The following is a 6,932-nucleotide window of genomic DNA, read 5'->3' as shown; positions in this document are numbered from 1 at the left end:
TTCCTCACAAACCTATAAATGTATATTTGTTTAAGGGTCTGCTATGCCATAAGGGCTAAGCATTGTATTGGCTGAAAACGGCCATCTAGATAGCGAGGTCAGCGACCCCGCAGGGGGCGCGGTTTTAGGTTACACGAACGCATTTATTCTCATTACTATTTATCTAGTAAATTTATCAAATTCCTCCTCAAGAAAATATCACCCTAACTTTAGCGTGGCATACGCCCATTCAGCATACACGTTTCGCTTCAACATTTTATTATCTTGGTATGGGTGGGTAGTAACACTGGGCAAAAAAATTTCATTTTTACCCAACAAAGACAAAATTCTGATATATTTTCACTATATATAGGAGCAAAATAGCAGTGCAGAAATTCACAGTATTTTAATAACCTAAAGTGTTTGTTTGACAGTAATATCCAATCAGTGCTCCTTCGTACTTCAGTTCGGAGACAAAATTTTGCACCCAACTGCCCCAATTGCGCATGTGTATAACCTTTAACAAAACCGCCACTTCCGTGAACCCGCGGAAGACGCAATGGGTGCGGAAGGCGCGAAGGGTGCGCAAGACGCGAAGAGTGGAGGACGCGACTAGATGCGAAGGATATGAAGGGTGTGGACGATAGCGTCCTCCGATGACAACCATGAACCTATCCCGACACGTTGCCCATTTTTCGCAGTTTCCTTAATATGTTGAGGTAAATAATGGTACAGTTCCCAAACGTGTTAAAACATAATGTTTCTATCCATGAGAAGTTTTGGGGATATTGGGGATATAAAAAAAGTTGAAAGGCCATTTCTCTCACTTTTAACAAAATATCGAATGCAAATAACATGTGTAATTAACGTTGATCACCTTAAAATAAGGAAATAACACATTATGGATAAGCACCTTCCTGTTTTTTTTTTAGTTGTTATCCATAATCGTTTATTCCTTTCTTCTTACTAGTGCTAATCAAAGATGTTACCTGGAAAGACGGGAATTCGCCGTTTTTCAGTACCAAGTAGGCACATCTGTATGGTTAGCCCGAGACTGCTATAACATTACAGGTTTGGCATAATTTTGTCAGAGCGTGCTCCTTTAAAAACTCTGATGCAGCTACCTTGCCTTGTCAAGTATGTCAAGACTGTCAATACAGCCGTTCGTTTGAGTATCACCAAGGAATTTCGGACTTGCGCATTCGGCGTAGGAAATAACAGATTGACATTGTGTTTACGACAAATCAAGAGACGAAAAGATAAGGAAAATAAGTTTCTGCAAACTTAAGGCCGTGGAGACGTATTTGATAGATAATTTTTGACTGAAACCCCTAAACGCACTGCCACGGCAGCTGCGCCAGGTTTTTAAATGGAGCACGCTCTGACAACCGTCAATCTCGGACTAGTGCATTGTTATACTCACAGCACTGTGCCTCGCCCACCCAGTTTGCCTAGTTTCTGACTTGACGCTGACTTGAAGTCCGATATATACAGCGTTATATAGGAGTGGTTACTAGGGCTCATTAATTATGTACTACGGTATTTTTTCTATTATCGCCTACATACGTAAATTAGAACAATGTCTGTATGGGCCTCGGGGTGTTTTTTTTTTTTTTTTATTTCTACCTAGAATTTCAAGCGGCCTTGGACGGCTTGTAAAATTGCATTCACAGCGCAAAGGTCAATGACCCTTTGTTAGAAAAAAGAGGATATGAAGAATTCATCCTTTTTCGGACGTCGATCATGAACAAAATTCAAGCAAAATCATCCACTGTTCGAGAGTTCAGTTGAACATGTCCAGTACACCATAGGTATTAGTTATTCCCTACTCATACGCCGATTCAACGTGTGTATATACGCTCCCGCAAAGTGAACCATGTTAATTTACATAAATACTCGTATATCTGGCTCACTTGTCTGTAACGTAAGGTACACGTAAATTTTTTAAAAAGCTAACGCATGACCAGAGGATATGAGATAAACCACAGGTTTACTGTAAATAGAATTAACACTGTTGTGTAAATACAACTGATTGTCGTATGTTTACCTCTGATACAAAGAATTTTGCATGTGAAGTATGTTGGACGTGTGTGAAGCATTATCTCAGTCCGGTTAATACTTGTTATCGTATCCCATCCCCATGAAATGTAATATCACATCCCAACACGCGCGCACAAGTTGTTGCTTCACTGCGCATAAATTTTGTCGTCTGCTTCCCTGTCAGTGAACTGCTTGACGAACATGTATATGAGGCAGAGACGATGACAGACGAAGCGAAGGGTGTCGTTGACTTCTTCGCCCAGAGCATTTTCGGTTGCATAGCGGTGAAATTATGCACCAGTACACTGAAGGAACAATTCGAACACACCTTTTCAGCCACTTATTCAGCCTGGAAAACATAAAACAGACAGAGAGACAGACACCCTTTCACAATTAACGTTTTATTTCTGCTGGCATCTCGTCATTAAGACGTGCACCAGTACGTCCCGTAAGCGACCTATAAATAAACGGTGCATCGGTTACGGTCATAACTGTCAACTGTTTTAATCCAAAAGAAAACTTTCACGCAATTTTGAAAATGGATCTCGAAATAATTACCCATGATGTCATAAAGATTCTCAATACTCAACAGCTTGCTTCCCACGTTGTCTTTATGTTAGACTCACACGCTTTTGTACACACTGAACTGTTTCGTGTATGCCGATTGTTACACTATACTATAGCGTCAATTTGCTGGACTAAAAAGAGGCTGATCTGAGACGGCTGATCTGATCTGTTTACACTACATGTCTGTAGTTTGAGTGCTACCGTCTGAATTTACTACACCTCGTTGCTGTCACATCGGATATCGAGGTATATCTGATCCGGCAATCGCCGTTTCGCGTTTACGCGGACAAAAATGGTGAACCACAGCGACCCGATTTAATTTAGGTCACCAAAATTGGTGGGTCAGAAAAAGTCGGTCTAAATCGAGTGGGCTTTGTTTAGATCACCCTTTTTCACTCGTGTAAACGTCCGAGTCAGCCTCGAACCGGTTTCGAGCCACCAATTTTTCCAAATGTAACCGCGGTTATCCGTAGGTATGTCTACCAATGAAAGCTTGCAGTTTGGGATAGCATCATCAAAAATATCAACTCATTGATAGGTCTACTAAAATAACTTTGCCTTCCGAATTTCTTTTATAGTAATGACAAGTCTCAGTCCACAGACACATGTAGGCAAATCCACAGTTCCTCGTGAATTTATACAGTGAAAGATATCACTGTCATGCAGGTGACAATCAGTGGTAAACAAAATATAATTAGAGACGTACAGCACAGTCAGTAAAACCATAGCAGCGACGACAGTGTGACAGCTGGCAAATTGTCACACTTAACCGATGAAATACGGCCTCTTATCAATTTACCTGAGTCTGAGGTTTAAGCAGAATTAGGTACAACATGCAGTGATCTTAGTTGAAATTTATTACACGTCAGTGATCTATAATTACTCAAACTGCTCTGTCATCACATTTAATACACAATAACGTTAAAACAATCCGAAGGGCCAAAGCCTGGGGTACGCTTAGTCCACCAGCAGAATCCTGGTTTATGGAGGACTACAATACAATTAAAGACGCACAGCACAGAGAGTAAAACCAGAACGGCGACGACAATGTGACAGCTGGCAAACTACCACACGTAACCAGTGAAACACGGCCTCTTTGTCATGTCAGTCAGGGTTTTATCCGAACTCTTCATGTAAATGCATAACTTACATGTCACTTGGCACCATGGCTTAAGTAGAATTAGGTTTAAAAAAAAATGTGCAGTGATGGTCAATTGCAATTAATAAGACGTAATTTAGACGCAGTTTAAAGGCACACTGACGAATGGTTGATAACCAACTTCTCTGCGAGTCACACAACTCTTCATTGGAAACTGAGGGGAAGTCCAAAGCGACACAAGGCGACCTCCAAAGAAACGTCAGCAACCTCCGGCTCTGCCCGGTTTCTTCCGATCATAATACTGGCCGCCGCCGTACAAGTGAAATATTCTTGAGTGCGGCGTAAAACACCAATCGAATAAATAAATAAAGCCGCAACGGAAGCACAGAGAACTGGATTGGACCCTGTGCACGCGACATTATTTGTCAAAGGTGTGACAGTTATAGGTCTCTGGTAGTGAGACGTTCTCAAATAATATCAAATAATAAAGACCAACACGTAAGGTAAACCTGTGAATACATTGTTGCACCGTTTACTTCCAATTGACAAAAAAATGCCTTTAGAATGGTGTTGATCAATATATTAATTTTATTTATATGTTGGTGTTTTGCGCCTCACTGAGAATATTACACTTATACGGTGGCGGCCAGCATTATAGAGGAAGGAAACTGGACAGAGCTCAGGGAAAACCCACGACGATCTCCAGGTTGCTGGAAGATGTTCCCACGTAAGGTCGAAGAGTGAGTTATTTGGTATTGTTGAGAGGCCCCTGAGTCACTGCGCCGCGCTGGCGTGCTAACCACCCTCGGCTCCGGACGCCCCTTGATAAATACTACAATATTACAGTTATTTGGTTAAATTGGGCATACCGTCCTTAGACATTAAAATGACATTAATTTTATCAAGAACATATAAACTATATAAACGTCACTTGATGATATCCCTAAGTCCCACCAACTTGTTGAAAGTATAAAAGCAACTCAAAGCCATATTAACTATTTCGCCACAGGTACATGTATATACAGTTAGTGTTTTATTTTTATTATAAACAAGAGTATATGAACAAGAATCTTGCTGGAGGGAAAACAGGCAAAGCCCGGGGAAAACCCACGATCGTGCGCAGGTTGCTGGAAGGCCTTCCCACATACGGCCTAGAGGATCCCAGAATGCACTGGAGTGTTGAGAGGCTTCTAGGTAATTGTTCTGCGGTGGCGTGCTAACCCCATCGGTCACAGTGGTTTTTTGATGGTGGTGTCAGTGCATGATGTAAAGCGAATGTAGAGAGCGGTGCATGCGCTGTGAGGAGTATACATTGTCCAACTGACTAATTGATTGATTGACTGATCCATTCATTAATCTTGTTGATTGAGGGATGAATACACAGTACATACGGTAACAGTAATGCGGAAAAGTCTATAAATATCAACTTTTTATTCACAGTAACAGAAAAATCTCCGGGATTTAGGGGTTTATCATTTTATTTATTTGTTGCCTGTAGAAATATATACGTTTATGTCCAAGCCTACAATTTCCTGGGTGACAAAAAATAATCGCCAACTGAACAATAACAACTTACCAGCACACCTTTCCCACGTTGTAAATATAATATCAAGTTGCCTAAAAAAATGTATTGCTCAATGTTTTTTTCAAAATGTACAGCTGCCCCGACAATGAATTTCTTTACTTATTGCAGGAGAGTGAGTGAGTGAGTGCTTGGGGTTTAACGTCGTACTCAACAATTTTTCAGTCATATGACGACGAAGGAATCCTTAGGGTGCATGTACGTGTAATGTGCCTCCTTGTTGCGGGACGGATTTCCACCGCTCTTTTATTTAGTGCTGCTTCACTGAGACGACTTACCGAAGGCAAGTGAGCCGCCCCGCCCGAGCCATTATACTGATACGGGTCAACCAGTCGTTGCACTATTCCCTTCATGCTGAACGCCAAGCGAGGAAGTTACAACTTCCTCTTTTAAAGTCTTAGGTGTGACTCGATCAAGGATTGATCCTGGATCTACCGGTCCCGAAGCGGACGCTCTACTATTGAAGAAGAGAAAAAAATTAGGTATGCGGCATCAGAAATGCTATAGACAATTATATGTAAAATAAGTGTACTAATATTTTTCGACGATTTATTTATTTACTTCATTGATGTTTTGCGTCATACTCAAGAATATTTCACTTATACGACGCTGGCCACCATTACTGTGGAAGGAATCCGGGCAGGAACTTTTTTTACTTTTTTTTTAAAATAATTTATTTTTATAATTTATTGGTTAGTTCCAAATACAACATCATGTGACTAGGTTTGACGAGAAAATGCCTCAGTATATCATTATACAAAACTAAGATTTATGAAGTCCACCGTGTGATCTGAATACTGTACAGATAAAAAAAAAACACTCTTAAATGTTTCCCATAATCCTGATGATAACCCACACTTCATTTTTTTGTTTTGTTTCCATCTTCTTAATATATAACATATAACTGTTTTTTTTTTTGTTTTTTTTTTACCTTTATCAAGAAATACTGATAAATATAGTTTCTAAAGATCCTGATGGGATACACAGGCCTATAGACCTATATAGGCCTAGGCCTATAGAGCCTATTGATATATTTGAATGAATGAATGAATGATCGGGGCTTAACCCAAGGTGCCTAGCCCAAGGTGGCTACTTCAACTCCTCTCTTCATACTGTTCTGGCGGGTATCGGTGTAAGGCTTACCATTGGTTGCCCCTGTGGTTACATTACTCGCCAGCCCGCTATAAAGAGAGGAATTGGCGTAGCCGCCTGGGACTACGCCGTACCGTATTTGATCTACATGTAACAACATACTAGTACGTCATGCAGAATGTAAATTTTAGGCCTATTCTTAAAATTCTGTCGATAAGTTGGTTGAATTTTATCTCGGGGGATATTTATGTGTAATGATACCAGGTATACAAAATCATTTCATCATCAGATTGAATGGATGACGCACGAGTGGAGTACTTTTGGGCTATATATGGGCCTGTCAGAGACATGACTCAACTGAATTCACTGAGTAATCATGTAGATCTCATATTATTATCTTGCTTGTTTTATTTTTTATTTATTTATTTTGTTTATTATGTAGGGCCTACACATGTAAGGCTTTTCTCATCATTATTTTGGGATTTTAAATGGCGAGTATCTGGCATTTCGACGAAATTAGAGGTCCGTGTGCAGCGAGGGGATTCCCGTGACGTATGAGGGATTTCCCTCTTC

This window comes from Liolophura sinensis, chromosome 5, assembly GCF_032854445.1.
Source record: "Liolophura sinensis isolate JHLJ2023 chromosome 5, CUHK_Ljap_v2, whole genome shotgun sequence".
NCBI classification, from domain to species: Eukaryota; Metazoa; Mollusca; class Polyplacophora; order Chitonida; family Chitonidae; genus Liolophura; species Liolophura sinensis.
Note: the sequence above shows the minus strand (reverse complement) of the source record.